This window comes from Ranitomeya variabilis, chromosome 1 (assembly GCF_051348905.1).
Source record: "Ranitomeya variabilis isolate aRanVar5 chromosome 1, aRanVar5.hap1, whole genome shotgun sequence".
Taxonomy (NCBI): domain Eukaryota; kingdom Metazoa; phylum Chordata; class Amphibia; order Anura; family Dendrobatidae; genus Ranitomeya; species Ranitomeya variabilis.
This window is the reverse complement of record NC_135232.1, coordinates 888,584,651-888,607,679: the sequence shown is the minus strand read 5'-3', so window position 1 is coordinate 888,607,679 and position 23,029 is coordinate 888,584,651.

The following is a 23,029-nucleotide window of genomic DNA, read 5'->3' as shown; positions in this document are numbered from 1 at the left end:
CAGAGATGTTACCGTGGATTGAGAAACTTGTGGTGTGACTGTTCTCTGAGATCTGTAAAAACAGCAGGCATGTCCACTTCCGTTACAGCTGAAGGCGGCCTCTCATTCATCGTGACTGGAGCTGGTAAAGAACCCGAAGTTCTACGGTCAAAGACCTGCATCTCAATAGTGGGCACGGTAACAGAGGAGGAGGAAGAAACAGAAAATGCGATTGATGGGGCAGCTGATGGTAGTTGATGTCTGCTTGTCTGCATTTTTGCACAGTGGGATTCCCGGGGTAAAGCATGTTGATTGCGCATGTGAAGGTTCATACATGTAGTAGTCAAATTATTTCATTTTTTACCCCGACGTTTTTTTTTTTGCAAAATTGGCAGATTACATGAGTTAGCTCATCCTTTGCAGTGTCAAAAAAGGCCCAGGCTAATCAACCCCTGCCACCCCTGTGAGCTGCAGACCCGCGGATGCTGCTTGTCAGAGGCACAGTTGTGGCTGAGGATGCATCGCTTGTCATGGCTGCATCACTATGTGTCTGCAAAGGATGCTGCAATGTAATCTCCTTGTCTTCCTCCTCAGATGACCTACTCAGCTATGTGCCTCTATGTTCATGCCAACTGTCCTCTAACACTTCATCATCATCCTCAGTGTTATCACATGGGAGTCACTCTCCTTCTCTTCTTGCCCTGACAGCACAGTACAGTCCGCATGAGCCTCAGATATCTGAGTCTCATCAGGATCATCTCCCCCCCTCAGGGGTTAATGTCTGATGACGTGGGTCAAAATGCTGTTGGGACAGTACTTCTTCCTGCCCCGGATCCAAGGTAAAAAAAATTGGGCATTGGTGCAGATTTCCTCATCTTGACTCTGCAATGCTTTTGAGTACACTTCTAATGAACATGGCATAGAATGTATGAACAGTAGTGTTGAGCATTCCGATATCGCAAGTATCGGGTATCAGCCGATACTTGCGGTATCGGAATTCCGATACCGAGATCTGATACTTTTGTGGTATCGGGAATCAGTATCGGGATTAATATCAATGTGTAAAAGAAAGAATTAAAATAAAAAATAGGGATATACTCACCTCTCCGGCGGCCCCTGGACTTTACCGCCGTAACCGGGAGCCATTGTACCTAAGAATGCGCGCTTGAAGGGCCTTAGATGGCGTCACGGCGCTCTGATTGGTCCGTAGCGGTCGCGTGACCGCTACGCGACCAATCACAAAGCCGTGACGTCACCTAAGGTCTTTCAAGCGCTTGAAAGACCTTAGGTGACGTCACGGCTTTGTGATTGGTCGCGTAGCGGTCATGCGACCGCTACGGACCAATCAGAGCGCCGTGACGTCATCTAAGGCCCTTCAAGCGCACATTCTTAGGTACAACGGCTCCCGGTTACGGCGGTAAAGTCCAGGGCGCATCAGAGGGTGAGTATATCCCTATTTTTTATTTTAATTCTTTCTTTTACACATTGATATGGATCCCAGGGCCTGAAGGAGAGTTTCCTCTCCTTCAGACCCTGGGAACCATACAGGATACCGTCCGATACTTGGTGTCCCATTGACTTGTATTGGTATCGGGTATCGGTATCGGATTAGATCCGATACTTTGCCGGTATCGGCCGATACTTTCCGATACCGATACTTTCAAGTATCGGACGGTATCGCTCAACACTAATGAACAGCTCTTCAGAATCACCCATCTGTGATTCCGTGCAGTCAGTTGAACATTTGGATAGTTGGGACGCGGGGGGGAAACAAGTAGAATTTGGGTGCCACACATGTGGACTGTACTAGGTGTGATGCTGTGGTGGAGGAAGAGGAGGAGAAGCCACTAGAAGCTGCACTTGCCATGCACTTGAGTACATGCTTTTTCTGGGCATCGTCGGCAAGGCGTACCGCTTTGCAGCTGCCAAAGAGAGGTAGTTGTGCAGCCTGTCCAGTAACATAAGTTGTCTGTTGTCTTGCATAGGACGTGACGTTGCTTCACTAGTGCTTTCACCTCACCAACATTACCATCTACCCCACGCACACCTTTAACACCAAGCCTAATTCCCCTTCCACCATGGCCTCGCTTTTTCCCAGTCATGTTGCTCAGATAGTGTGGAAGGAGCACAGTATTAACAACCAAAAATTAGATTTTAAACTCTGCATCACCTCTGCAAACAGCAGAATTTCATCGACAATAAATGCAAAGTTCAAATATGGTGTGCTCGTGTTAGTCACAGAAAAAATATTTTTTTCTTTGGACCAAGGATCAGGCCTCTATAACACACTAGATGCTACAAACTATTTTTCAAGTCAGGTCCCTTACTGTATGACGTTAATAAGAGAAGAATTTTCTTTTTGTGACCTATGTATCAGGCCTCTATAACATATTAGATGCTACCAACTATTTCCAAACTATGGTCCCTTAGTGTATGAAGTTAATAACAGAAGAAGTTTTTTGCGGCCTATGTATCAGGACTCTATAACACACTAGATGCTACAATTCCTTTTTAACCCCTTAACGACCACCGATACGCCTTTTAACGGTGGCAATTAAGGGTACTTAAACCACAGCGCCGTTAATTAACGGCACTGTGGAAAAAGTGAATAGCGCCCCCCAGAGTCGGATTTTCTCTGGGGTCTCAGTTACTCTTGGTAGCCGAGACCCCAGAGAACATGATTCAGGGTTTTTTTTACCGACCCCTGGGTTGCGATCGCCGGTAATTAACCATTTACCGGCGATCGCAAAAAAAACAAAAAACGTGATTTCCCATTTAATTTCTCTGTCCTCCGATGTGATCGCACATCAGAGGACAGAGAAATGGGGTCCCCGATAGCCCCCCGATACTCACCTGTCTCCCCCGGTGCTCCTCATGGCTCCCAATGGGTGCCGCCTTCTTCTTCCAGCCAAAAAATGGTGGGCGCATGCGTTGTGCACCCGCCAGCTGGCACCCGGAAGATCTTTCAGGTCTCGGCTGCCGGGGGTAGCCGAGACCCCAAAGAACATGATGGAGGTTGGTTTTTACCGACCCCTGTTATGCGATCGCCAGTAATTAACTGTTTTCCGGCGACCGCAAAAAAAAAGAAAAAAGCAATGTGTAATTTTCTGTCCTCTGATGTGATCGCACATCAGAGGACAGAGAAATAGGGGGATTCGGGGACCCTGTTATAGTTACCGGTGTCCCTGGGTCCTCCTGCATCCCCTCCTGGCCGCCGGCTTCTTCCTTCAGTAAGAAAATGGTGGACGCCATGATCTGCCGGCCGGCAGTTAGGGTTAGGGTTAGAGTTGGGGCTAAATTTAGGGTTAGGGTTAGGGTTGGGGCTAAATTTAGGGTTAGGGTTGGGGCTAAATTTAGGGTTATGGTTAGGGTTGGGGCTAAATTTAGGGTTAGGGTTAGGGTTGGGGCTAAATTTAGGGTTAGGGTTGGGGCTAAAGTTAGGGCTAGGTTTAGGGTTGGGGCTAAAGTTAGAGCTAGGGTTATGGTTGGGGCTAATTTTAGGGTTAGGGTTAGGGTTGGGGCTAAAGTTAGGGTTAGGGTTGGGGCTAAAGTTAGGGCTAGGGTTGGGGCTAAAGTTAGGACTAGGGTTGCAGCTAAAGTTAGGGTTAGAGTTGGGATTAGGGTTAGGGTTTGGATTAGGGTTGGCATTAGGGTTACGTTTGGGATTAGGGTTAGGTTTGGGATTGGGGTTAAGGTTAGGGTTGGGATTAGGGTTAGGGGTGTATTGGGATTAGGGTTAGGGTTGAGGTTAGGGTTGAGATTAGGATTAGGGGTGTGTTGGATTTAGGGTTCTGATTAGGGTTATGGTTGTTTTGGGGTTAGGGTTGTGATTAGGATTATGGATCGGGTTGGGATTAGGGTTAGGGGTGTGTTGGGGTTAGGGTTGGAGTTAGAATTGAGGGGTTTCCTCTGATTCGGTACATCAGGGGGTCTCTAACTGCCACAGGCAATTTTGCGCTCAAAAAGTCAAATAGTGCTCCCTCCGTTCTGAGCTCTGCCGTGCACCCAAACAGTGGTTTACCCCCACATATGGGGCATCAGCGTACTCGGGATAAATTGGACATCAACTTTTGGGGTCCAATTTCTCCTGTTACCCTTGTGAAAATAAAAACTTGGGGGCTAAAAAATATTTTTTGTGGAAAAAAAAATATTTTTTATTTTCACGACTCTGCATTATAAACTTCTGTGAAGCACTTGGACATTCAAAGTTCTCACCACACATCTAGATAAGTTCCTTGGGGGTCTAGTTTCCAAAATGGGGTCACTTGTGGGGGTTTCTACTGTTTAGGTACATCAGGGGCTCTGCAAGCGCAACATAACGCCCGGAGACCATTCTATCAAAGTCTGCATTCCAAAACGGCGCTCCTTCCCTTCCAAGCTCAGCCATGCGCCCAAACAGTGGTCTCCCCACACATGGGGTATCAGTGTACTCAAGACAAATTGGACAACAACTTTTGGGGTCCAATTTCTCTTATTACCCTTGTGAAAATAAAAACTTGGGGGCTAAAAAATCTTTTTTGTGGAAAAAAAATATTTTTTATTTTCACGACTCTGCATTATAAACTTCTATAATAATATTATTGAAGCAAGCATATTAAATTCAGTATTAAAGGTATAAGAAGATTTACAAGTACCCAATATGCATAAAGGACATATAAGAAAAGGGGCCAGCTGCCAAATACGAATACAACAAAAGATGCTGAACAGCCATAAAGTCCCATAAAATATAGATTTTATTAAACAACTTTAAAATCAATTAACAAAACATAATCACACCACCGGGTTATATAAGGATTATATAGGATTATATAAGGATATTTCTCTGTTCTGCACTGCACCCTTTTCAAATATGGCCGAGATGTGCTCCCTGTCTTGTGCTCATGCGCTGGGGAGCTGTGCGCTGCGCGGCCTCCTTTTCTGTCCGACGCTTGATCACGTGGGGCCCCACGTGTTTCCGGTGTCGACGGCCATCATGGATGTCGCGCGTGCTGTTCGGCGTCCTGCCTCAGGTGCACGGGATGGGCGCACCCTGTTATGATCCTTGGAGCCGCATGAAAACTTTCTCTGGAGTCAGTGGAACCTGTACTGACCGCAAATCCTGAACTAACACTGCAACTAGAAGTAGCCGTGGGGTGTGCCTAACAAACCCTAGACACCTCGACACAGCCGGAGGACTAAATACCCCTATAGATGGAAATAGGAATGCTATCTTGCCTCAGAGCAGACCCTCAAAGGATAGGCAGCCCCCCACGAATAATGACTGTGAGTAGGAGAAGAATAGACACACGCAGGTAGAAAACAGGATTTAGCAAAAGAGGCCACTCTAGCTAAATAGGAAAGGATAGGACAGATTACTAAGCAGTCAGTATTAAAACCCTTCCAAAAATATCCACAGCAGATAATACAAAAAGTTCCACAATCTAACTAAAGACATGGAATGTATATCTGCCACTCCAGAGAATCCAACAAGACTGAGAAAATACTGACACAATCTAAGCTGGACAAGAAAACACAAAGAATAGCACTGAATTGTGAAGCACACAGCATGTGTGCCAGAGGAAAAAAAACAGACACTTATCTTTGCTGAATTGGCAGAAAGGCAGGAGGAACCAGGCAGAGGTCCTACACCTCCCAACAACAATTGACAACTGGCAAGGACTAATGAATTCTGCACACCTAAATACCCCAGTCAGAACTGCAATCAGCAGACACACCTGACCAGTACTGCAACCCAGGGACAACTGCATTACCACCTACTACCACCGGAGGGAACCCAAAAGCAGAATTCACAACAGCGCCCTCTTGATTATGGTATTGTATATATTGGGATATTGGGATGCCCACACTTACCCCCTGATGAAGGAGCTGTCCGCTCCGAAATGCGCGTCGGGGTCGGGCCCAGCCACCAGTCCAGCCTGGTTCATACGCACACTGGGTAGGTACACATATGCTTGGCGCCCTATGCTTTGGCACTGTTCCATTATATGTTCTTGCAGCAATGGGCATTTATCCTTATATAACCCGGTGGTATAGCTAGGCGGGTTAGATGTGGGTGGCTTGGGCCTGTTTTTTGCCATGGCCATTTGTATTGTGCATTTTTTCCCTTGGTTAGTACTGATTATGTCTTGTTTATTGATTTTAATGTTGTTTAATAAAATCTATATTTTATGGGACTTTATGGCTGTTCAGCCTCTTTTGTTGTATTATAAACTTCTGCGAAGCACTTGGGCATTCAAAGTTCTCACCACACATCTAGGTAAGTTCCTTGGCGGGTCTAGTTTCCAAAATGGGGTCAATTGTGGGGGGTTTCTACTGTTTAGGTACATCAGGGGCTCTGCAAACGCAACATAACACCCGCAGACCATTCTATCAAAGTCTGCATTCCAAAACGGCTCTCCTTCCCTTCCGAGGTCTGCCATGCGCCCAAACAGTGGTTTACCCCCACATATGGGGTATCATCCTACTCAGCATAAATTGCACAATAAATTTTGCTGTCCAATTTCTCCTGATACCCTTGTGAAAGTAAAAATTTTGGGGTGAAAAGATAATTTTTGTGGAAAAAATATGATTTTTTTATTTTCAAGGCTCTACATTATAAACTTCTGTGAAGCAGATGGGGGTTCATAGTGCTCACCACACATCTAGATAAGCTCTTTGGGGGTCTAGTTTCCAAAATGGTGTCACTTGTGGGGGGTTTCTACTGTTTAGGTACATCACGAGCACTGCAAATGCAACATGACGCCTGCAGACCATCCCATCAAAGCCTGCATTCCAAACGGCGCTCCTTCCCTTCTGAGCCCTGATGGGTGCCCAAACAGTGCCCCCCCACATATGGGGTATCAGCGTACTCAGGACAAACTGGTTAACAGATTTTGGGGTCCAATGTCTCCTGTTACCCTTGAGATAATAAAAAATTGTAGGCTAAAAATCATTTTTGAGGAAAAAAAGGATTTTTTATTTTCACGGCTCTACGTTATAAATTTCTGTGAAGCACTTGGGGGTTTAAAGTGCTCACCACACATCTAGATAAGTTCCTTAAGGGGTCTAGTTTCCAAAATGGGTCACTTGTGGGGGGTTTCTATTGTTTAGGCACATCAGGGACTCTCCAAACGCGACATGGTGTCCGATCTCAATTCCAGCCAATTCTACATTAAAAAAGTAAAACGGCACTCCTTCTCTTACAAGCTCTGCAGTGCGCCCAAACAGTGGTTTACCCCCACATATGGGGTGTTGACGTACTCAGGAGAAATTGCACAACAACTTTTGTGGTCTAATTTCTCCTGTTACCCATGTGAAAATAAAAATTTGCGGGCAAAAAATCATTTTTCTAGAAAAAATGCGATTTTTTATTTCACGGCTCTACGTTATAAACTTCTGTGAAGCATCGGGGGTTTAAAGTGCTCACCACACATCTAGTTAAGTTCTTTATGGGGTCTAGTTTCCAAAATGGTGTCACTTGTGGGGGGTTTTGTTATGATCCTGGTGGTAAGGAACACATGAGCTGACCTGATGGGTAAACCAAAAATAAGAACAAGCTCTGGGAATGTGGGAACTTTACTGACCGCAATCCTGATCCTATCAAACACACACTAAAGGCAGCCGTGGAGCGTTCCTGTCTCGGCCTAGACGCCTCTACACAGCCTGAGAAACTAGCTACCCATAGAGAGAAATAAAGCCTCACTTGCCTCAGAGAAATTTTCCCCAAAGTGAAGGCAGCCCCCCACAGATAATAACGGTGAGTTAAGGGGAAAACACAAACATAGAAATGAAAACAGGTTTTAGCAAATGAGGCCCGCTAATAACTAAATAGTCAGAAGATAGCAAGGAATCTGTGCGGTCAGTATAAAATACTACAAAATTATCCACGCAGCGAATACAAAAAGACCCCCACACCGACTCACGATGTGAGGGGCGCAACTCTGCACCCCAGAGCTTTCCAGCTAGCAATAAAATAGCATATAAGCAAGCTGGACTGAACTCATCATATACTGAGAAACATTTTCATAAAACAATGAGCAAAAATGGACTAGAATGAACTTAGCTTCTCCACGAGGAGACAGGTCACAAGGGAAGTCCCAGAGAGATCTGAACCAGTACTGAATACAACGACAGCAGGCAACAAGTAAAGGTCCAGATGGAGTTAAATAGGCAGCAAGACTAGCAGGAAACGAGGCAGTTGAGGTCCAGCTACAGACCAGCCGTAACACTCAAAGCCACCAGAGGGAGCCCATGAACAGAACTCACAAAGTACCACGCATGACCACAGGAGGGAGCCCGAGAACGGAATTCACAACAGTACCCCCCCCCTTGAGGAGGGGTCACCGAACCCTCACCAGAGCCCCCAGGCCGATCAGGACGAGCCAAATGAAAGGCACAAACCAAATCGGCAGCATGGACATCAGAGGCAACAACCCAGGAATTATCCTCCTGACCATAGCCCTTCCATTTAACCAAGTACTGAAGCTTCCGTCTCAAAATACGAGAATCCAAGATCTTCTCCACCACATACTCCAATTCTCCCTCGACCAACACTTTACTGGCCTGCTGTACTGTTATGATCCTGGTGGTAAGGAACACATGAACTGACCTGATGGGTAAATCAAAAATAAGAACAAGCTCTGGGAATGTAGGAACTTTACTGACCGCAATCCTGATCCTATCAAACACACACTAAAGGCAGCCGTGGAGCGTTCCTGTCTCGGCCTAGACGCCTCTACACAGCCTGAGAAACTAGCTACCCCTAGAGAGAAATAAAGCCTCACTTGCCTCAGAGAAATTTTCCCCAAAGTGAAGGCAGCCCCCCACAGATAATAACGGTGAGTTAAGGGGAAAACACAAACATAGAAATGAAAACAGGTTTTAGCAAATGAGGCCCGCTAATAACTAAATAGTCAGAAGATAGCAAGGAATCTGTGCGGTCAGTATAAAATACTACAAAATTATCCATGCAGCGAATACAAAAAGACCCCCACACCGACTCACGATGTGAGGGGCGCAACTCTGCACCCCAGAGCTTTCCAGCTAGCAATAAAATAGCATATAAGCAAGCTGGACTGAACTCATCATATACTGAGAAACATTTTCAAAAAACAATGAGCAAAAATGGACTAGAATGAACTTAGCTTCTCCACGAGGAGACAGGTCACAAGGGAAGTCCCAGAGAGATCTGAACCAGTACTGAATACAACGACAGCAGGCAACAAGTAAAGGTCCAGATGAAGTTAAATAGGCAGCAAGACTAGCAGGAAACGAGGCAGCTGAGGTCCAGCTACAGACCAGCCGTAACACTCAAAGCCACCAGAGGGAGCCCATGAACAGAACTCACAAAGTACCACTCATGACCACAGGAGGGAGCCCGAGAATGGAATTCACATCAGGGTTTCCACTGTTTAGGCACATCAGGGGCTCTCCAAACGCGACATGGCGTCCGATCTCAATTCCAGCCAATTCTACATTGAAAAAGTAAAACGGCACTCCTTCTCTTCCAAGCTCTGCAGTGCGCCCAAACAGTGGTTTACCCCCACATATGGGGTATCGACGTACTCAGGAGAAATGGCACAACAACTTTTGTTGTCTAATTTCTCCTGTTAACCTTGCAAAAATAAGAATTTGTGGGCGAAAAGATCATTTTTGTGTAAACAAATGCGATTTTGTATTTTCACGGCTCTACTTTATAAACTTCTGTGAAGCACTTGGGGGCTCAAAGTGCTCACCACACATCTAGTTAAGTTCCGCAATGGGTCTAGTTTCCAAAATGGTGTCACTTGTGGAGCGTTTCCACTGTTTAGGCACATCAGGGGCTCTCTAAACATGACATGGCATCCGATCTCAATTCCAGCCAATTCTGCATTGAAAAAGTCAAACGGCGCTCCTTCTCTTCCAAGCTCTGCGGTGTGCACAAACAGTGGTTTACCCACACATATGGGGTATCGGCGTATTCAGGAGAAATTGCCCAACAAAATCTATAGTTAAATTTCTGTTTTTACACTTGTGAAAATAAAAAAAAATGGTTCGGAATTAAAATGTTTGCAAAAAAAAGTTAAATGTTCATTTTTTCCTTCCACGTTGTTTCAGTTCCTGTGAAGCATGTAAAGGGTTAATAAACTTCTTGAATGTGATTTTGAGCACCTTGAGGAGTGAAGTTTTTAGAATGGTGTCACACTTGGTTATTTTCTATCATATAGACCCCTAAAAATGACTTCAAATGTGATGTGGTCCCTAAAAAAAAATGGTGTTGTAAAAATGAGAAATTGCTGGTCAACTTTTAACCCTTATAACTCCCTAACAAAAAAAAATTTGTTTCCAAAATTGTGCTGATGTAAAGTAGACATGTGGGAAATGTTATTTATTAACTATTTTGTGTGACATATCTCTCTGATTTAAGGGCATAAAAATACAAAGTTTGAAAATTGCAAAATATTACAAATTTTCGCCATATTTCCGTTTTTTTCATAAATAATCGCAAGTAATATCGAGGAAATGTTACCACTAACATGAAGTACAATATGTCGCTAAAAAACAGTCTCAGAATCAGCAGGATCTGTTAAAGCGTTCCAGAGTTATAACCTCATAAAGTGACAGCGGTCAGAATTGTAAAAACTGGCTCGGTCATTAAGTACCAAATTGGCTCTGTCACTAAGGGGTTAAGGTAGATCCCTTACTATATGATGTTAATAACAGAGGAATTTTTTTGTGGCCTATGTATCATGCCTCTATAACACACTAGATGCTACAAGCTATTTTTCAAGTCAGGTCCCCTACTGTATGTCATTAATAACAGAAGAATTTTTTGTGGCCTATGTATTAGGCTGCAAACTCTTTTTAGGCTCTAGTCTCTTACTGTATGATAATAATAATGCAGCGCCCCAGAGTCCTGGTCATTGCAGTAATGTCGCTCTGCCACTAAGGGGAGTGATGTTACGTCTGATTGCACTAAAGGAGTTCACCTGACCAGGTATCAGTCCCACATTACACTTCACACTCTGGCCACAAGGGGGAGCAAAGGGTTCTATGTATTAAGCCACTCCTCACACTCTGGTAAAACTGGGGGTTGGATAGGAAGTTAGGAAGAAGCTGACTGGGTTTTGCCCAGGTAACATCTAGTGAGAGAAGAGCGTTACTTGGGAAGATTCAGGGGGGTCCCTGTCAGGGGTGGGATCCTGACAGTGGCCTAGCAAAAGGACAGATCGTTATGGAGCCGCACCTGCACTTCATTGTGGCGGCATCCTAAGAAAGGACATGAAGCAAAATATATTGTGGAGAAGTGAGAAACGAGATCACAGCACAAAGGCGATAGAACCAGAAGGAGTCGTGCCCCGAGATCGGCAACATTCTTCTGCCCCTTGAAAAAGCAGCAGCGAAACGCGCGTTGGGGTATCTGTGCGGTGGGTCACGGCGTCCACGGGTAAGATATGCCTATCATTAGGTAGGTCCCTTATTGTATGACGTTATTAACAAAATAATTTCTTTGTGGCCTCTGGATCAGGCCTTTACAGCTTAATTTATACTCAAACAAATGACAAAGTGTGATACATCGAGTTGTCTAACTTTTTGCAACTGAAAAATTATAATTTGTTTTAATGTGCCTTAAGTCTGCAGACAGGTTTACCGCCACAAAATGACTACAGCAGGCTGTTTCACATTTAGCAACAGAAAAAATTATAACTTTTTTTTAATGTGCATTAGGTCTGCAGACAGTTTTATTTCACCACAGCACTAAATTACAAGGTGTGATACAGCAGGCTGTTTAGATTTTTTTTAACTAACTACATGTGAATTAGAATGCTATACTCCTGCATCGATCACAATAGAAGCATTGCACAACACGTGCCCTGCTGGATTCGTTTGTGCACCTCAGTATGGCCAAAAAAGAAAAAGAGTGCTGAAAGGTAAAAATTTAACAGCCACACTGGATACTATCTAGCTACACTATCTGACTGATATGCAACCACATGTCTTACTAGCTAAAATGTGGGATACAGCAGGCTTTTCACTAGGGTTGAGCGACCTTCATTTTTTTAAGATCGAGTCGGGTTTTGTGAAACCCGACTTTGTCCAGAGTCGAGTCGAGTGCAGTCGGCCGATTATCGCTAAAAGTCGGGGATCGACCGAAACACGAAACCCAATGCAAGTCAATGGGGAAGCATAGTCGGCAGTGAGTGGAGGCCAGGAAAACACCTACAGTGCCCATTTTAATGCCAAAAACATCCATTCTTGTTTCTGAAGCTTGTCAATCTTAATTAACTTTATAATAATAGTTGGGCATTGGAACTTGGGGGTCATTTGGCAAAAGTTGTGGGGGGTAGGGCTGGTTCAAGGTTTTAGTGGGCCCAGGAAACGTGGACTACGTCACTGCGGTGGAGCAGGGAGAGGTAAGTATTTCAACGTTGCAAAGTGCTGTGATCCTGAGCAAGCAGGGGGGGCCCACTCGTTCGCATTGGCACTGGCACAGGGTCCCTCAAAGTACAGCGGTGTGTTTGCATGGCGGGGGCGCCTCCCACCAGCAGCGACACTTTTGTGTACTCTGAGGGGCCCTGTGCCAGTGACATCGCCAACGAGTATGCCCCCCCACCTGATGAAGGAACCTGCACTTTCATCTGCACCTTCCTCTTTGTCCCTGTGTAAGGTGGTATAACATGCGGGAAGGGGAACCTTACTTTCAGGAGGGTCAGATTCTGGCTGTGTAGAGTGCAAGGGGAATGTAGTGGTCTAGGTCAATGTACCAGCAGACTCATCTAGCAGTGGCTGGGCAATGGGCAGGATGAGGAGGAAACAGATATAGGGCCAAAGAATAAAGTAGGCTAAATGCAGTTCAAAATTGGTAACAGGACTAAACAGGCGGCATTGCTTTGTTCAGTGGAGTAGTAAACCCAGGAGCAGCAGACACTGTTTTAAGGGCCCAACCACACTTGTAGGCCAAATGAAGTTTAATATCTGCTACTGTAGGCCAAAAGCCAGAAGGTTGAAGCTCAGCTTTATTCAGTTGAAGAAAAACACCAGGGAGGGGCAGACACCGTTAGTAGACCATAACCTAAAGTTGAAGGCCAAATGCAGTTTAATATCTGATACTATAGGCCGAAAGCCAGAAGGTTGAAGCTCAGCTTTATTCAGTTGAGGAAAAACACCAGGGAGGGGCAGACACCGTTAGTAGGCCCTAACCACCAATTTTTTAAAAAACAGCACTTAATGAGAGCCAGAAGGTTGAAGCTCAGCTTTATTCAGTTGAGGAAAAACACCAGGGAGGGGCAGACACCGTTAGTAAGCCGTAACCAAAGTTGAAGGCCAAATGCAGTTTAATATCTGATACTATAGGCCGAAAGCCAGAAGGTTGAAGCTCAGCTTTATTCAGTTGAGGAAAAACACCAGGGAGGGGCAGACACCGTTAGTAGGCCCTAACCACCAATTTTTAAAAAAAACAGCACTTAATGAGAGCCAGAAGGTTGAAGCTCAGCTTTATTCAGTTGAGGGAAAACAACAGGGAGGGGCAGACACCGTTAGTAGGCCGTAACCAAAGTTGAAGGCCAAATGCAGTTTAATATCTGATACTATAGGCCGAAAGCCAGAAGGTTGAAGCTCAGCTTTATTCAGTTGAGGAAAAACACTAAGGAGGGGCAGACACCGTTAGTAGGCCCTAACCACCAATTTTTTAAAAAACAGCACTTAATGAGAGCCAGAAGGTTGAAGCTCAGCTTTATTCAGTTGAGGGAAAACACCAGGGAGGGGCAGACACCGTTAGTAGGCCGTAACCAAAGTTGAAGGCCAAATGCAGTTTAATATCTGATACTATAGGCCGAAAGCCAGAAGGTTGAAGCTCAGCTTTATTCAGTTGAGGAAAAACACCAGGGAGGGGCAGACACCGTTAGTAGGCCGTAACCAAAGTTGAAGGCCAAATGCAGTTTAATATCTGATACTATAGGCCGAAAGCCAGAAGGTTGAAGCTCAGCTTTATTCAGTTGAGGAAAAACACCAGGGAGGGGCAGACACCGTTAGTAGGCCGTAACCAAAGTTGAAGGCCAAATGCAGTTTAATATCTGATACTATAGGCCGAAAGCCAGAAGGTTGAAGCTCAGCTTTATTCAGTTGAGGAAAAACACCAGGGAGGGGCAGACACCGTTAGTAGGCCGTAACCAAAGTTGAAGGCCAAATGCAGTTTAATATCTGATACTATAGGCCGAAAGCCAGAAGGTTGAAGCTCAGCTTTATTCAGTTGAGGAAAAACACCAGGGAGGGGCAGACACCGTTATTAGGCCCTAACCACCAATTTTTTAAAAAACAGCACTCAATGAGAGCCAGAAGGTTGAAGCTCAGATTTATTCAGTTGAGGACAACACCAGGGAGCGGCAAACAGAGTTATTAGGCCCCAACCACCAATTTTTGGTTAAAAAAGCACTTAATGAGAGCCTGAAGGTTGAAGCTCAGATTTAGACAGTGGAGGACAATTTGAATTAGGGACTGCAGACAGACTTAGTAGGCTGTCCCCTGTGGACCATGCATCCACCACATTAACCCATTGCGCCGTAATGGACACGTAACCTTCCGTGGCCATGCCTACAGGTCCATGCGTCTGTTGTCAGGTGCACCTTTGTACTCACAGATTGCCAGAGTGCATGGACAATGCGGTCTTTTACATGCTGGTGGAGGGTTGGGATGGCTTTTCTCGCAAAAGAAGTGTCGACTGGTTAGCTTGTAGCGTGGTACAGCGTAGTCCATCATGGCTTTATTAATATTAAATAAAATATATAAATAGGCTCTATGAACTTTTAAATAGGTTCCAGGGGTACACGGGCAGCATTGGTGTGGTCAGTGGAGGAGTATTGCAAGGAGTGACCGCAGACAGGCTAACGAAGGCCTAACATAACAAAAAATAGGCTCATGGCAGTTTTAAATCGGTTACATGGATACACAGGCAGCATTGTGGTCAGCGGAGGAGGATTGCAAGGAGTGACCGCAGACAGGCTAACGAAGGCCTAAAATAACAAAAAATAGGCTCATGGCATTTTTAAATTGGTTACATGGATACACAGGCAGCATTGTGGTCAGCGGAGGAGGATTGCAAGGAGTGTCTGAAACAGTTAGTACTCACAAAAAATAAATAGATGTTAATGTCTCGCAAAACAACAACAACAAAAAAAAAGGTGGCATACTTAGGTACAGGGGTGGGCTCATCTGCTGAGTTTCTGACAAAGTAATTTGGCAGTAACTTTGTATTTACTGGTGTCAATATAGGACACTGACCCAGACTACTTTAGCTAGCATCATAGATGTCAACAAATTGGTATTGTCAGTGCCAGGCATTGAATGATGTCAGCGCATAGACTAAACATTGGAGGAGCTGTGCGAGATAATTTTGCACGTGGTAGAGCACAGTTTGAGCTGGGGGGGGTGGGGGAACTCTCTTGTGGCCGACGGTACCGTCCCAGGGCCCCTCATGTTACAACGGTGTGTCTGACGTTGGGTGCGCACCACCACCGCCAGAGACACTACATTGTACTATGAGGGACCCAGTGGCAGTGCCGTTGACCAAAAGCGGGCACACCCACCTCTTCAGACAAACAGCACTGTAACGGGTGCTTGCGACAAGTGGCGAGACCACGGCCCTGTGGGGGGAGTTTTCCCATTGAGGGAGGTGTAAACATGTCGTATGCTGGACAAACAGCTGCTGGAAATTAAGAGATTGGAACACTCAGTAAGACCAGTCCACAAGCAAGACCTTTTTATAGTAAAGCTAGGTGTCAGCCGGGAAAGGTGGGGCAAAATAATTTGAAATCCAGGAGTGGTTCATTTTAATGAAGGTGAGATCATCTACATTTTGGGTAGCCAGATGAGTCCTTTTTTCGGTTAATATTGAACCAGCAGCACTGAATACTCTTTCTGATAGCACACTAGCTGCTGGGCAAGCAAGCTCCTGCAATGCATATTCTGCCAATTCAGGCCAGGTGTCTAATTTGGATGCCCAGTAATCAAATGGGAATGACGGTTGAGGGAGAACATCGATAAGGGATGAAAAATAGTTAGTAACCATACTGGACAAATGTTGTCTTCTGTCACTTTGAATAGATGCTGCAGTACCTGTCCTGTCTGCGGTCATTGCGAAATCACTCCACAACCTGGTCAGAAAACCCCTCTGTCCAACGCCACTTCTGATCTGTGCACCTCTAACACCTCTGCCCTGTAGCCCCCTGCAGCTTGTATGAGAACCATCACCGGCGCTGTGTGCTGGGAATGCCTGAATCAAACGGTCTACAAGAGTAGCTTGTTTGGTTGCTAAGATTTGTTCGAGGTTCTCATGTGGCATAATATTTTGCAATTTGCCTTTATAGCGAGGGTCAAGGATGCAGGCCAACCAGTAATCATCATCGCTCATCATTTTAATAATGCGTGGGTCCCTTTTGAGGATACGTAAGGCATAATCCGCCATGTGGGCCAAAGTTCCAGTTGTCAAATCTGCGGTTGTGCTGGTTTGAGGGGCAGTTACAGGCAAATCTACGTCACTTGTCTCCCTTAAAAAACCAGAACCCGGCCTTGCAACGCCACTTATTTCTGTTGGCCCAGGAGAAGCTTCCTCATTAAAAAAGTACTCATCCCCATCATCCTCCTCGTCCTCCTCCTCCTCTTCGCCCACTACCGCGTCCTCTACACGGCCCTGACCAGACAAAGGCTGACTGTCATCAAGGCTTTCCTCCTCCTCGGCTGCAGACGCCTGCTCCTTTATGTCAAACTTTGCATCAGCAGACGCATTAGGGGGATGCTCATGCTTTTTATGGCATTGTCTGCACTAACCAGCCATGTGCATTCCTCAAAACACTGAAGGACTTGACACAGGTCTTGTAGCTTCGACCACTGCACACCTGACAACTCCATGTCTGCCATCCAACTGCCTGCCCGTGTATGTGTATCCTCCCACAAAAACATAACAGCACGCCTCTGTTCGCACAGTCTCTGAAGCATGTGCAGTGTGGAGTTCCACCTTGTTGCAACTTCGATGATTAGGCGATGCTGGGGAAGGTTCAAAGACCGCTGATAGTTCTGCATACGGCTGGAGTGTACGGGCGAACGGCGGATATGCGAGCAAAGTCTGCGCACTTTGAGGAGCAGGTCGGGTAACCCCGGATAACTTTTCAGGAAGCACTGCACCACCAGGTTTAAGGTGTGAGCCAGGCAAGGAATGTGTTTCAGTTGGGAAAGGGCTATGGCAGCCATGAAATTCCTTCCGTTATCACTCACTACCTTGCCTGCCTCAAGATGTACAGTGCCCAGCCATGACTGAGTTTCTTTCTGCAAGAACTCGGACAGAACTTCCGCGGTGTGTCTGTTGTCGCCCAAACACTTCATTGCCAATACAGCCTGCTGACACTTGCCACTAGCTGTCCCATAATGGCACACCTGGTGTGCAACAGTGGCAGCTGCGGATGGAGTGGATGTGCGACTGCGGTGTGTGGACGAGCTCTCGCTTCTGCATGAGGAGGAGGAAGAGGAGGAGGGGGGCGAACGCCTACAGCCAACTCTTTCCTTGACCGTGGGCTAGGCAGAACTGTCCCAATATTGCTGTCCCCTGTGGACCCTGCATCCACCACATTCACCCAGTGTGCCGTGATGGACACATAACGTCCCTGGCCATGCCTACTGGTCCATGCATCTGTTGTCAGGTGCACCTTTGCAGTCACAGACTGCCTGAGTGCGTGGACGATGCGGTCTTTAACATGCTGTTGGAGGGCTGGGATGGCTTTTCTAGAAAAGAAGTGCCGACTGGGTAGCTCGTAGCGTGGTACAGCGTAGTCCATCAGCGCTTTGAAAGCTTCGCTTTCAACTAACCGGTAGGGCATCATCTCTAATGAGATTAGTCTAGCAATGTGGGCGTTCAAACCCTGTGTATGCGGATGCGCGGATGAGTACTTCCTTTTCCTAACAAGAGTCTCATGTAGGGTGAGCTGGACTGGAGAGCTGGAGATCGTGGAACTAGCGGTGGTGCCGGTGGACATGGGTGAGTGACAGAGGGTTGGAGATGTTATTCTTGCCGGTGCCCTACATGCAGTGTTTCCTACTGCAATTCTGGTGATTCCCTGACTGCTTTGGCCTGGCGACGAAAGCTGCACACATACTGCAGGTGGTGCGGGAAATGGTGGGTTTACAGTGAGGGAAGGGATGTAGCGTTGCTGACTAGCTTCATTGGCCGTGGGTGCTGCAACCTTTAGGGATGTTTGGTAGTTAGTCCAGGCTTGCAAATGCATGGTGGATAAATGTCTATGCATGCAACTTGTATTTAGACTTTTAAGATTCTGACCTCTGCTTAAGGTAGTTGAAAATTTTTGACAGATGACTTTGCGCTGATCATTTGGATGTTGTTTAAAAAAATGCCAGACTGCACTCTTTCTACTATCGGATACCTTTTCAGGCATTGCAGACTGAGCTTCTTTAACCGGATGGCCACGCTGTCCTCCAACAGATTTTGGTTTTGCCACACGTTTTTGGCCAGATACGGGCCCGGTAGATGGAACCTGTTGTGATGTTGATGCCTGCTGCGGCTCCTCCTCCTCTGCTTCAGAACTACTGCCGCCTGCACCCTGTTCCCCCAATGGCTTCCAATCGGGGTCAACAACTGGGTCATCTATGACCTCCTCTTCTATGTCGTGTGCAACTTCGTCTGTGTCACCGTGTAAGCCGGTGGTATAGCGTTCGTGACGGGGCACCATAGTCTCCGCTGGGTTTGATTCTGCCTCAGTATACTGTGAGGGCAATGCTCTGGTCTGAGTCAAAGGAACAGCATAGTAATCTGGCTGTGGCTGTGCATCTGTGCACTCCATGTCCGATTCAACTTCTAATGGGCATGGCCTGTTAACTGTTTCACTGTCTAACCCAGGAACGGTATGTGTAAAGAGCTCCATGGAGTAACCTATTGTGTCGACTGACGCATCCTTCACTGTTGTTCTGGGTGAAGGACACAAGGAAGCGACTTGTTCCCGACCGGGAGCATCCACTGACGATGCACTGCTCTGACATTTGGCACTTTCCGAGGAGGAGGCGAAAGAGCTAGAGGCAGAGTCAGCTATGAAAGCCAATACTTGTTCCTCCTGCTCTGGCTTCAAAAGTGGTTTTCCTACTCCCAGAAAAGAGAGCGTTCGAGGCCTTGTGTAGCCAGACAACGAACCTGGCTCAACAACTCGAGACTTAGGTGCTGTACTGCTTTTACCACGACCACCTGATGCTCCACCACCACTACCATCATTACCAGCTGACAATGACCGCCCACGGCCACGACCTCTTCCACTAGACTTCCTCATTGTTTGCAACACGTAACAAAAGTAACGGTATTTGTTACTGTAAAACAACTTATAAGGTGAACTCAAACTTCTGTAGGATTTATATATATACCTTTATAGGTGCCTGACACTGAAAGGAAAATCAGGCCCAATGTTACACACTAGGTTTTCTGTGCCCCAATAATTTGAGACAGATGGCACACACAGGACCAGCACTCAAGCAGAAATGCCAATCTTAATCTCCCACTATTTTTTTTTTTTTTAACAGGGAGAATTTACCCCCCCCCCCAAAAAAATGGCCAAGTATTACACAGTGGTTTTCGGTGGCACACAATGAGAGATAGATGCCACACACAGCAATGGCACAGAGGCAGACTTGCCAATATTTATCTCCCACTAATTATTTTTTTTTGAAAAGGGAGAATTTGTAAAAAAAAAAAAAAATGGCCAAGTATTACACAGTGGTTTTCGGTGGCACACAATGAGAGACAGATGCCACACACAGCAATGGCACAGAGGCAGAATTGCCAATATTTATATCCCACTAATTATTTTTGTTGAAAAGGGAGAATTTGTAAAAAAAAAAAAAATGGCCAAGTATTACACAGTGGTTTTCGGTGGCACACAATGAGAGACAGATGCCACACACAGCAATGGCACATAGGCAAACTTGCCAATATTTTTCTCCCACTAATTATTTTTTTTTGAAAAGGGAGAATTTGTAAAAAAAAAAAAATGGCCAAGTATTACACAGTGGTTTTCAGTGGCACACAATGAGAGACAGATGCCACACACAGCAATGGCACAGAGGCAGACTTGCCAATATTTATCTCCCACTAATTATTTTTTTTTGAAAAGGGAGAATTTGTAAAAAAAAAAAATGGCCAAGTATTACACAGTGGTTTTCAGTGGCACACAATGAGAGACATATGCCACACACAGCAATGGCACAGAGGCAGACTTGCCAATATTTATCTCCCACTAATTATTTTTTTTTGAAAAGGGAGAATTTGTAAAAAAAAATAAAAAATGGCCAAGTATTACACAGTGGTTTTCGGTGGCACACAATGAGAGACAGATGCCACACACAGCAATGGCACAGAGGCAGACTTGCCAATATTTATCTCCCACTAATTATTTTTTTTGAAAAAGGAGAATTTGTAAAAAAAAAAAAAAAAAATGGCCAAGTATTACACAGTGGTTTTCGGTGGCACACAATGAGAGACAGATGCCACACACAGCAATGGCACAGAGGCAGACTTGCCAATATTTATCTCCCACTAATTATTTTTTTTTTAAAAGGGAGAATTTGTAAAAAATAAAAAAAATGGCCAAGTATTACACAGTGGTTTTTGGTGGCACACAATGAGAGACAGATGCCACACACAGCAATGGCACAGAGGCAGACTTGCCAATATTTATCTCCCTGCAGTAATGTCAGAAAAGTATGGCAGGCAGCTATAAAAAGGACTGCTGCACACAAAAGTGTGGACAAACACACAAGATAGCTGTGCAGAAAGGAAGGAAAAACAGGATTTGTGCTTTGAAAAAAGCAGTTGGTTTGCACAGCGGCGTACACACACACACAGCTATCAGGGAGCCTTCTAGGGCAGCCCAATGAGCTACAGCGCTGAGGAAAAAAAATGTAGCTTCCACTGTCCCTGCAAACAAAAGGTGGTGTTGGACAGTGGAAATCGCTACAGCACAAGCGGTTTGTGGCTTTATGTACTCTGCCTATAACTATCCCTGCTTCTGAAGAAGCGGCAGCAACCTCTCCCTATGCTCAGATCAGCAGCAGTAAGATGGCAGTCCGCGGGAACGCCCCTTTATAGCCCCTGTGACACTGCAGAAAGCAAGCCAATCACTGCAATGCCCTTCTCTAAGATGGTGGGGACTGAGATCTATGTCATCACGCTGCCCACACTCTGCGTCCACCTTCATTGGCTGAGAAATGGCGCTTTTAGCGTCATTGAAACGTGACTTTGGCGCGAAAGTCGCGTACCGCATGGCAGACCCCACACAGGGATCGGCTCGGTTTCATGAGACGCCGACTTTGCCAAAAGTCGGCGACTTATGAAAATGAACGATCCGTTTCGCTCAACCCTACTTTTCACATTTAGCTACTGAAACAATGTCATTTAGAAAGCTATACTCTTGCATGGAGCACTATAGAAGCTGTGCACAACACCCTTGTACGACATGTGTGCTGACTAGTGTTGAGCATTCCGATACCGCAAGTATCGGGTATCGGCCGATACTTGCGGTATCGGAATTCCGATACCGAGTTCCGATACTTTTGTGGTATCGGGAATCGGTATCGGAACCATATTCATGTGTAAAATAAAGAATTAAAATAAAAAATATGGATATACTCACCTCTCCGGTGGCCCCTGGATCTTACCGCTGTAACCGGGAGCCTCCGTTCCTAAGAATGAGCACGTGAAGGGCCTTCGATGACGTCGCGGCTTCTGATTGGTCATGTGACCGCTCACGCGACCAATCAGAAGCCGCGACGTCAGCCGCGACGTCATCGAAGGTCCTTCACGGGATCATTCTTAGGAACGGAGGCTCCCGGTTACAGCGGTAAGGTCCAGGGGCCGCCGGAGAGGTGAGTATATCCATATTTTTTATTTTAATTCTTTATTTTACACATGAATATGGATCCCAGGGCCTGAAGGAGAGTTTCCTCTCCTTCAGACCCTGGGAACCATTCCGATACTTTGCGTCCCATTGAAATGCATTGGTATCGGGTATCGGTATCGGCGATGTCCGATATTTTTCGGGTATCGGCCGATACTATCCTATGCCGATACTTTCAAGTATCGGACAATGTCGCTCAACACTAGTGCTGACTGCTTTGTCTGAGAACCTCAGTAATGCCCCCCCGCCAAAAAAAAATAATCCAGAAGGTGAATTCTACAGCCACACTGGACACTATCAAGCTACACTGTCTGACTGATATACAACCTCCTAACTAAATAGCTGAAATCTTGATGTAAACAGTGGTAGCATTAGGAGCAACCTCTCTGCGCTGTATCAGTGTCAAAATGGCCTTAACCCCTTAGTGACAGAGCCAATTTAGTACTTAATGACAGGGCCAATATTTACAATTCTGACAACTGTCACTTTATGTGGTTATAGTTCTGGAACGCTTTAACGGATCCCACTAATTATGAGAATGTTTTTTCGACACATATTGTACTTCTTGTTAGTGGTAACATTTCTTAAATATTACTTGCTTTTATTTATGAAAAATAAGGAAATAAGGTGAAAATTGTTATAATTTTGAAATTTTCAAACCTTGAATTTTTATGCCCTTAAAACAGAGATATTTCACACAAAATAGTTAATAAATAACATTTCCCACATGTCTACTTTACATCAGCACAATTTTGGAAATAACTTTTTTTTTTACTTAGAAAGATATAAGAGTTAAAAGTTGACCAGCGATTTCTCATTTTTACAACAAAATTTACAAAACCATTTTTTTAGGGACCATCTCAAATTTAAAGTTGAAGGGTGTACATGACAGAAAATACCCAAAAGTGACACCATTCTAAAAACTACACCCATCAAGGTGTTCAAAACCACATTCAAGAAGTTTATGAACCCTTTACGTGCTTCACAAAAACTGAAGCAATGTGGAAGGAAAAAATTTACATTTCGCTTTTTTTTTTTTACAAACATTTTACTTCAGAACCAATTTTTTTTTATTTTCACAAGTGTAAAAGGAGAAAATGAAACACAAAATTTGTTGTGCAATTTCTCCTGAATATGCCGATACCCCATATGTG